Source organism: Pinus tabuliformis, chromosome 2_1, assembly GCF_031772625.1.
Source record: "Pinus tabuliformis cultivar Carrire ecotype Pingquan chromosome 2_1, CPIR1, whole genome shotgun sequence".
Taxonomy (NCBI): Eukaryota; Viridiplantae; Streptophyta; class Pinopsida; order Pinales; family Pinaceae; genus Pinus; species Pinus tabuliformis.
Genome location: NC_142299.1, coordinates 838,996,376 through 839,005,553, shown reverse-complemented (window position 1 = coordinate 839,005,553; position 9,178 = coordinate 838,996,376). Strand labels below are relative to the sequence as shown.

Genomic DNA, 9,178 nt, shown 5'->3' with positions numbered 1-9,178 from the left:
ATACAAGTAATGTGAATGGAAAATCCTCTAAACGTATTTCCATGTAGTTATTAGCATAAACTCTATGGGTGTAAATGCTATTGCTATTATGATTTGGAAGAAAAAAAAACATAGGGCATACGGCATGATTTATGGGTTATTTGTTTAAATAACCAAATTGATTTGCTAAGGTAAGTCATAGCCTTTTTTGATTTATTTGTTGCATAGGGAATTATATTATTTAAAGAAAATTGTAATATTTATTGGGCATAATTTCTTAATTGAATTTTGCTAAGGGAAGAGATTTGTTAAAGAAAATCACAACTTATATTAGGTCTAATCCCTGTGTTACTATAACAATCATCTTATGGTCAAAGTTCTTTGCTTCTTTATTTATTTTGACTATTTTTATGTGCATAATCAAAGTTTTGGGGATTATTTATTTATTTATTTATTTTTACGATGTTTGTTATTTATCAAAATGATTTCATAATTTTCGAAAAATGTATTTATTATTTTTTGGTTGGTCTAGAGCATTTTGATGGGACATAATATCCTTGGTGGAGTGAATTTTTATTTTTCTATTTGTTAGTGATTGAAAAATCACTTTAAAATGAAAAAAGGTCTAATTTTGTAAGCGACCATTTTGTTGGTGAGTGCTTTGATACTGACTTATGCTTGACACTTGTATTGCTCTACCCAATGATTTCAGAATTGACAGGGTTCTTAATCCCTTAAGTAAGTGAGGGGGTGGAGGAGGGGGGAATGAACAAATATGCGAAGGAAGCTTTCATTGTGCAGAGTGCACAAGTGTAAGCGATGGTAAAGTCTGGTGGCAAAGCCTAACTCAATATTATTTCAAATAGACTTGACGTACTTGGAAAATGTTTGGATGCAAGGATATTATTTGTGACTGAAGCTTTCATTGTGCTAATCAGGTTTCCTCGAAGTGTGGAGGTGCGGAGGAAGCTTTCATTTTGTGGAGTGCAAATGTGCTAGAGTGTGGAGGAAGGACTTGAAATTTTATATTTAAAGACGAAGGTCTATGTGAAACATTCATTTTCATTTAACTTATAGTTTCACATTGTTTAATGACATATTTTCACAAAACGTTCTTGTAATTTTGTACACATTTTGAGAAAATGTTGTGGATAAATTATTTAATTGCTATTTGAATGACTTTTTCCCAGTCTATAATATAACCGCTTGCTGTTCGAGACAATTTGACTTGGTTATGTTTCTGCAACATACTATGAAAACACTATCAATTTCGAAGCTTCAATATTCTTATTAGTTGGTAGATGTGTTATAAAATATTTGGGTCTCCCTTGAAAGTTTGATTACTGTGTCATAATACCAATATAGAAACTTTTCAAGGATTGTTACATTGTAACAAAATTTTATCATTGTAGTTGACAGTTGGGCCCCTTTTTTTTAATCGTGAGATGCCATATTAGACCTCCATATTTGATAATGCATCGAATCAACTACTGTGCAATCAATTTTCACATGGCTGAATCATTATAGCATAAATTTTCCCTGCGATTTCTAGATTAACATTAATCAAATCATCCATATATTACTAGCATGAATCCCGACTGTTCTCTAAAACTAAAATTTAGCTAACACCAAATGAGGCTCTGAAGATTTTATTGTGCTATTAGGTTTCCTCAGAGGTGCAGATGAAGCTTTCATTATGCTTCCTTTGCACTTCCACACTTTGCATAATGAAAGATTCCTCTGCACCTCAAAGTGAACATGATATATTAGTTTTGTGGGAATTAAATTTTTGGGTATGCACTTTCTTGATATATACTATTGTTGGGTGTTTTCCTCTCCTCCACTTAATGTGTCTGCTTAATATGGATTTTAGATAAGACATGGCAAATTTCTCTATATCTTCAGCAATTCGGGACAATTGATATAACAATTGTAAAGTGTGCATATCTCAGGGTTTAGAAGTCAAAGAATACGGGGATTATTTTATTTTGACATTGACTATTCCATAAATTGTTAGGATTGTCATAATGGCTTATAAAACCAAAGAAGACTACGATTATTTGTTTAAAGTTGTGCTAATCAGAGACTTACGGGTTGGGAATTCCAATTTACTATCGAAATTTACTCATAATGAGTTTACTCAATCTCAAGCTTATCAATTCAATCTTGATTAAGTCTTGACCAAGCTATCACTAGAGCAAAGGGTTTTCCCACTCAACCTTGCTAGTTTAGTTCGATATTACTTGTAGGTCACGGTTAGATAATCATTCTCCCCTACCAACTTTCTGTTTTAAGGTTTCACGCCATCAATCACATAAGTTAAAAGATGCATACTTACTCGTAGGTCGCGATGAGACAATCATTATTCCCTACCAACTTTTTTTCAAAGGTTTCACGCTATCAATCACATATGTTAAAAGATGCAAAACAAGTTCTCATCATGAAACCAAACCCATAAGGATGTAGTTAGTGGTGAAGGGAGAGGAAAATTTTGAGAACTAAATTGGTGGGCGAATTGAATGCAAGGATATCATTTGTGACTAAAGCTTTCATTTTGCTATCAAGTTTCCTTGGAGTGCGGAGGTGCGGAGGTGCGGAGGAAGCTTCCATTGTGCAGAGTGTAGAAGTGAGGGAGTACAGAAGAAGCACTCAAAATTTTATATTCAAAGATGAAGATCTACACAAAGCATTAATTTTCCTTTAACTTATAGTTTCACGTTGTTTAATGATATCTATATTTTCACATAATGTTCTCAGCAGTTCTGCATACATTTTGATAAAACATTGTGGATAAATTATTTAACTTCTCTTTCAATGATTTTTTACCAATATGTAATAGAACCACTTACTGATCGATACTGTTTGACTTGGTTTTGTTTATGTAATATACTATGAAAACACTATCAATTTTGAAGCTTCAATCTTTTGATTAGTTGGTAGATGTGTTATAAAATATCTTGATCTCCCTTGAGAGTTTGATTACTGTGTTAGAATACCACTATAGAAAATTTTCAAGGATTGTTACATCGTAGCAAAATTGCATCATTATAGTTGACATTTGAGCCTAACCCCTTTTTTTTTCATTCTTTAAATCGAGAGATGCAATATTAGACCTCCATATTTGATAATGCATCAAATTAACTGCCGTGCAATCAATTTTCAGATGGCTAATATCATCATAGCATACGTTTTCCCTGTGATTTCCTAATTAACGTTAATCAAATCCTCCATATATTACTAGCTTAATCCAAGCTTAAATTCTATCATCTAACCTTAAAATTTAGCTAACACTAATCAAGGCTATGAAGCTTTCCTTGTGCTATTATATTTCTTTAAAGTACATAGGTGTGAATGAAGCTTTCATCTTGTGGACTGCAAAGGAAGCTTTCATTTTGCTTCCTCCACACTCTCGTACCTCTACACTCTGCACAATGAAAGCTTCCTTCACACCTCTGCACTTTGAGGAAACTTGATACCATAATGAAAACTTCGGTCACAAATAATATCCTTGCATCGAAATATTTTTCAAGTACATCAAATCTGTTTGAAATAATATTGAGTTATACTTTTCCACGAGACTTTACCATCGCTTTAATTCCATTGGTTATGGAGCCTTTCTAGACAAGTTGGAATTGGTGGGTGGATTTACTATTACTTTCGAGTTGAAAGATGTAATTAAACTCGCTTGTATCCATATGACAATATTTTCTTCGAGATATGCATAATCGAAAGTGCTTAGATCAGCTGGTGCTTATGGTTGAGTCCAAGAATCCCATTCTTCAAGTGTTTTAGAACGTAGTGACTTCTCTAGTTCAGTAGAACACTAAAAGTGAAATGTACGCTATTGCTGGTCAATTTCTTCTATTTTAAATTAAAATTTCTCTCCATCACTATTCATAAACAAAAATGAATGCCAACTAGTGGTGCTCAAACATGATAATCAGCTTTGGAATTTAAAGTTGAGTTATTAATATTACTTTTACCATAAACAAGTTACACAATGCTATTGCATGGTGCATTAACGTGGCATTAACACAATGATGGATCATAACCTATTATTAATAATAGGAATAGCATGGTAGTGGTATGTTCTATATGCAATGGAAAATTAAATGAAATAAATTTAATGATATAGTGAATAAATTAATAAAATTGTTTTGTTGCAGAGGTGATTGCTTAAATAAGTATCTAGGAATGCCACGAGGGCCATTATTTCCATTATGGATATGCCTTTCTCTTAAATCCATGGAGGACTTCCTACACCTTCGCACCCCTGCATCTCTGTACCTTCGCACTTCCACATTTTCTATTTGACAAATAATTTCACCATTCTTATAATATAACATTCTGAAAGACAAATCTCGACGTTTCATGAAAAGCAAGTAGTTTAATTTATATAATGACTTTGGAATTGGTAAATTTTACTTTACGGGGTCGATTTTACTTCACCATATAAAATTTTTACGAAAACCATCTCATGAAGAAGAAAACCATGGATTGCAGAAATAATTGCTAAAATAAATTGTTTTTGAACAACGACAAAACTTGCACCTCATACTTCCTTAATCAGACCAACACACTAACTATCAAAAGACGCAAGGACTATACTGCTATGTAACTATCACTCTTATTTCTATATTATGTTTCATTTATTAAAAATTTTCAAAGTTAAATAACAACCATGTTGAGTTTAAATCTAAATTTTTATTAAAACGGTAGAACACAACCTTGTTGGGGATATTTCTAATATATTTTATACATAGAAAGTGGATTTGTTGATGCTAATTTGCAGCGTTTTCAAGCATAGATTAGCAATGGAGTTCTAGGTGAAAATCAAAGCCTTTTGGGCATATATTTAATTTTGGCAATTTTTGGAAAGAAGAATTTTAATAGATACATTCTCTTATGTTTTATGAGCATTTTCTATGACTTTGAAATTAATAAGGGTTGCAGAAATTTTGAATGAAACTCTCAATTTGGTTTAAAAGATTTTTTTATTTGGATTATTGTCATTGCTCCATAGAACATCAATGTCAAGTAATAATGGTATATGTTAGGTTTCAAAAGTAGATTTCTTTTAAGAAAACTAGACGTTGTGAAGAAAAGGTGTTGTCATGACAGCTACTCATGTTCCTTACTCTTGATTGCCTTATTTAAAATATTATTTGAATTTATTACCTTTTCAATGAGAGTTTGTGTTGAATTGTTTAAGTCCACCAATGAATTTATTAATGGTGGATTACTATTATATATTTATATTAACATGATTCTTAATATGTATAGTTATATATTAGCCAATTTGTTTCAAGATTTTTGTTCTCTTAAAAAGTATTTGTAAATATATAATTTAACTATTTATTTTTTAAGTTATTTATATTTGTAATTAGTTTCAATAAATTGTTATTAATTTTGATCTTATTAAGATTTATAAATTTTATTGTCTGTAGTCTAGTTATTGCCTAAAAGTTAAAGTTAATTATCTAAAACAATATATTAAAATCTGATATTAAGAAAAATATATTATCTATATACCATTAATATAGGTGGAAATTTAGATAGATATCTTATTTATGACTTATTAATAATAATTTAAATAAACATCTATATTATCTACCTACCAATCTTAGAGGTGGAAATTTGGATAAACACCTCATTTGGGTTATTAGTCCCTGCCTACGGCAATGGGACTATAGCGATCGATAGTGCATTGATTTCATATTAATTTGGGTGGACCGATCTATTTAACCAATGTTTTTAAAAAACATTCGGTCAAAAAAAAACTTTTATACAAAGTTCTGTTTTGGAGGTCTTATTGTAGGGTTTCATTTTCATATCTAATTGCCCCTTTTAACATATCCTAAGTTGCTAAAAGTGGGTTATTTGTTCTTTGTTTTCAGCTTGGAAATCTTCAATGACAACTATACGACGATGCTAGCCTTACATTTGGAGAACCCTAAATTTAACACCTATCACTCAATAGGGTTGGCTTGGCAAATGGTTTTGTGGAATAGGCTTCAGCTGGCTAACATGCTCCCTCTCCTACGCAGCTTGAACTTGCCAGTGGTAAACTTCACCCTCTTCTAGAAAACTTCAAGGAAGGTTGAACGCAGTGTGAACGTGCCATTGGTAAACTTCACCCTCTTCCAGAAAACTTCAAGGAAGGTTGAACATGCAACCGGAAAACAGGCAAATAGGAAAGACCAAAGGCGTTAGAGTGTACGGGTTGATTCCTGCGGGTAAAGGAGACAAAAGAAGGGAAGTTCATGAAAAATCAGGTGTGTTTCAGAAAAACCTAATTACTTACCTGACCTCGTACTTCTCTTGCTTGGTCTAGTTCGGAATTGCCTTGAAACTACATTGAATAAATCATTCTGCTAGACGTATAGAAGATGATAAGTATATATCTACGATGTATGGTCGGGCTAACCCCTAATACCTGAGCTGGGTATTTTCATATAGTGCTTGATTCAATCCCCTCGAGCGAGGTACCTAATACCAGAGTCTTATTTGTTTGGTCTTGAAAGGTCAACCCTCCCCGGCCAAGCACAAAATCCATATGCCTCCACCATATCGAAATGTTGCAAGGGTCGGTTGCAGTAGCCACCATTGCTATCCTAGCCACCATTGCTATCCCAGAGAGCATAGTTTGGCTGGCAGAAGTTAGTGGCTATGACCCTCACTATCCTGGACAAGCACCACTCTGGATCATCGTTACATTTCATTTCGTAGCAGGCTTCGCAACTGAGTCCATTGTTGAAAAGAACAATACTCACAGCTGAAGTATTAGTGCCATAACCTTGGCTGTACAGGTTCCCGTATCCACATGCCCCTCCTGCAAACAAGCATATATGAAAAATCAGAGTACAACTAATTTATATTCACAAGATAAAGAAGAAATCAGAATGAAGCCAGAATTCAGATTAATTTGTATGGCCGACTCAGTTTTGCAAGCGAATGTCGTGCATACTTACGTGCAGACTTAGGCCATGCTAGGGGACTGCTTTAGGCATCCCCCTTATATGACTGACTATCCATTTGGGAGCCTTTATTGGAATTTCAAACAGTTCCTAAAACCAAACTACAACGTTACTTACAACCTCAAGCTTTGGGAATTCTTTTCCGTTTGATTTGATCAACAGAATCAGGGATCTACTGGGGTTGCTTGTTTGCCATTAATCTACAATCTAATTTTCAATTTCATAGGCTACCTTCTTTAGTACTCATATGTGTATTGCAGGTTTTGAAAACAATTGATCTTTCTTCAAGTTTGAGATATATCCAAAATTTGCAATCCAAAGTCCAGGACGTTGGACAATATACTTTTATCTGAAATAATAGTTTAACAATAATAGTTTTACCAGAATTTTATAGTTTCTTTATGACATATTAATTTAATTAAATTGTAGATTGGTAAAATATTTTAAAATAAGTTTTGATGCAGAGGTTAAGTGTTTCACCTCAAATTCCAAAATATTTACAGATATATACATATTGTGTCCTTTTTAATGTAAATTTCCAACATATTTACCAATTATCCATTAAATTCCACAAAATTTCCAAAATCTACCATATTAAATTTCCAACCTATTTACCAATTATCCATTAAATTCCACAAAATTTCCAAAATCTACCATATTATAAACAAAATTTTGAAATATGTTCTAACCAAATGTCCTACTTACCCATAGTTTCGGAACCATCTCTGCCATCGTAGAATGTGGCATGGCCAGATTTCCAGCCACCGTATCCATAAGCTTGAGCAACCATCCATAGTAATCCCTGCAATGAAATTAGCACAATGTTGTGTAACTGAGCCATTAGTCTGCAACGAAACAAGCTCGACAATCCAATGACTAGTATCATCGCTTACAAAAATCAATTTAATGCATAGCAGCTACTTTAAAGAAATGAAGGACTTCCATCATAGCTGAATAAGATCAAACGAAAAACGAACAGAGCTTCCAAGCCAGAGACTTTTCCCGTTGGAAAGTTAATGGGCAAGTGATCCAATATATAGAACCGGCCCCTCGATCTGTTCCATAGCATGCATTTTCAACTCGTCTGATTATGCCATGTGAACATGCCTATACCTAGCACCACACTGCGAATTAATGGGGTTGTTTCTTTTAGAAATACAAAACCCTGCACGTGCATGGACTCTGTTTAAAGTACCACCGTGGACACCATCACGTGGAGCTGGTGGCTTGCTATATCTACTACAATATGGATAAATTGCCAACATTTTGCAACAAGATGCATTCGGTGAAATATCGTTTTCTGTCTATTACACAATCTTGTTGATACAGTTCGGGAGAAAACATAATGTCAGAGAATTCTTTTGCCTATTACACAATCTGGTTGATACAGTTCGAGATTAAACAGAATGTCAGAGAAATTATTGTTTCAATCGTATTTAAATTTTACAGGCCATATATGTTTTTTAAACGGGGAAATGGTACAGATTAAATATTGTTCTAATTGTTGTTGGATTTTACACGATATATAAATTTGTTCAACTTTAACCGAAAAAGAGGATAACTAAAAATTGAAATAGTTGGATTTAACATGATATATAGATTTGTTAAAGCTTTAAGTGACAATGAAAATATTTGAAAAATAAAAATAGTATTATAAGTCATATTTAAAACTAAATTTCTGTTTCAATAGAGATTAAGGTTAAGGATGGGTGCTTCTCTGGAAAAATAAATTAACAATCCGAAAATGCATTTGATAGGACCGATTCTTCTATTACAAATCTGAAATTGTTACCATATTCATTGAAGACTATGTTAGAGCACCCAATGGCCTATCCAAAGTATTTAATGTGGCTGGCCTGAAGAAGTATTGGTTTCCAGTGTCGAGAATGCCCAAAAATGTTGAGAACTGGCCTATTATAGCAGACATGGTAGCCCAAACTCAACGTCTCATAGTATTTACTTCAAAGACTTTGAAAGAAGCATCAGAAGGCATTTATTACCAGTGCAAATATGTTGTTGATTTAAGCAGAATGGAACTATAATTACAGTTTCTATGCTACAGTCTACTAGGCTTTATAGCATGATAGGAAATTAAAGAAATGTGAATTTAGAGTTGTTTGAGTGGTTTTTCTTTTGTTTCAGGTTGGGAGTCTCCCTTTCAACAACTACTCATGCTAACTACTCACAATTCATTTGCTATTTTTATTTAAACAAATTCATAT

The 9,178-nt window shown here is 33.1% G+C and overlaps 1 pseudogene; it reads right to left on the bottom strand.

Annotated features, from left to right (window-relative positions):
• Nucleotides 1-6,593: 6,593 nt before the first annotated feature.
• Nucleotides 6,594-7,797, bottom strand: LOC149203271 (expansin-A8 pseudogene; annotated as a pseudogene).
• Between the last annotated feature and the right edge of the window lie 1,381 nt (nt 7,798-9,178).